General features: G+C 44.4%; 1 long non-coding RNA gene across 1 annotated transcript in view; it reads left to right on the top strand.

Moving 5' to 3' along the window:
- The window catches only part of LOC103393666 (uncharacterized), a 12,931-nt gene that overhangs the window by 10,557 nt on the left and 832 nt on the right, over positions 1-1,542 (top strand). The window lies entirely within an intron of this gene.

Below are 1,542 nucleotides of genomic sequence, written 5' to 3'. Positions count from 1 at the left end.
GTGACTGTCTGACTGACTGACTGTCTGACTGACTCTCTGTCTGACTGTCTGACTGACTGACTGTCTGACTGTCTGACTGACTGACTGTCTGTCAGTCTGTCTGTCTGACTGACTGACTGTCTGTCTGACTGACTGACTGTCTGACTGACTGACTGACTGACTGTCTGTCTGTCTGACTGTCAGTCTGTCTGACTGTCAGTCTGTCTGTCTGACTGACTGACTGACTGTTTTTAATGAATGTAATGGTATGAACCTCAGGCTGTGAAGATTCTCCATTCACTCACATCTGACCTGATACTGTATCAATCAGTGTATTGATCTTCTGACAGCGTTCACATCAGCGTCACGTTGATCAACCCTGTCCTCATCACGGAGCTCAGTGACCTCTGAGACGTGAGGTCAACTCTTTTATCTCAGAACAGAAGTTCAACCAGTTCAACTGAATGACTGTTTCCTTTGATCTCAGGGATGGTTGTCGTTCTCTCTCTCTCTCTCTCTCTCTCTCTCTGTCATCAGTCAGTCGTTAATTGCTGATGACAAAAACGTTGGAGTGGAAATTCTTGACATTCCAACACAGGGTCACATGACGTCATTCACACCTACATTCACACCTACATTCACACCTACATTCACACCTACATTCACACCTATGACCAATGGACGGTGTCCAGTTAATAAGGTGAAAAGCTGGGAACCTTCTGGAAGTCAAAACAACTTTGTCATATTTCTTGGTTTGTTTTTGTCACTAAGTTCATTCTCAGTATTTTCTTCTCTCCTGGGAAACACACACTATGTGCAGTTCTGCCACCTACTGGCCTGGAATGTCTGCATCAGGCACTAGAAAATAAGGAACAGAAAAATAAAACGCAGTTTGTGTCTTTAATAATCACAGTGTGACGGGGGGGGGGGCTGGGGGGGTGACATTTGTTAAACAAGAGGCAGCCAAATGTTTTTTATTCAGCGGCTGTTAGCCTAGCACGGCTCCAACGTTAATCTGACATCTGCTTCGATTTATTCCACTGCCTCCTAGTGGCAGAAAATCAATTAAAATAAGTCGTCTTTGACGGATTAATGTCATCTTTTTATTAAGAGGCAGCCCCCCAGGAGTGGATTATTAACTGATCTATATATATATATAGATGCATGGTTGGATGTGTGGTGGGATGTATGGTTGGATGTATGGTTGGATGTATGGTTGGATGTTGTTCTCAGTCTCATTCTCCTCCAGGACAATGAGCTCCTAAACTCCTCCTCCTTCTTCATGTGATTGACAGCTGTTCTCTCAGACAGTGATGTTCCACACAGTCCATGTGGTTTTAATACTGAGTCGTGACGGAACGTTATCAGTCGCTCTGTATTCACACCTGTAGGTGGAGCTCTTCTCCTGTAGGTGGAGCTCTTGTTATGGTGACGATGATGAAAAGAATCCACAGAAACAGAGCAGTGTGTTTAACAGAGGGTTGTTGGGTCGACGCCCTCACTGAGATCATGTGATTATCTGACTAATGCCTTTAACTTTTTATAGGCAGCAGTAGACCCCCT

The sequence above is a fragment of the Cynoglossus semilaevis genome, chromosome 17 (genome assembly GCF_000523025.1).
Source record: "Cynoglossus semilaevis isolate Cse_v1.0 chromosome 17, Cse_v1.0, whole genome shotgun sequence".
Taxonomy (NCBI): Eukaryota; Metazoa; Chordata; class Actinopteri; order Pleuronectiformes; family Cynoglossidae; genus Cynoglossus; species Cynoglossus semilaevis.
Note: the sequence above shows the minus strand (reverse complement) of the source record. Positions and strands in the feature narration are given on the sequence as shown.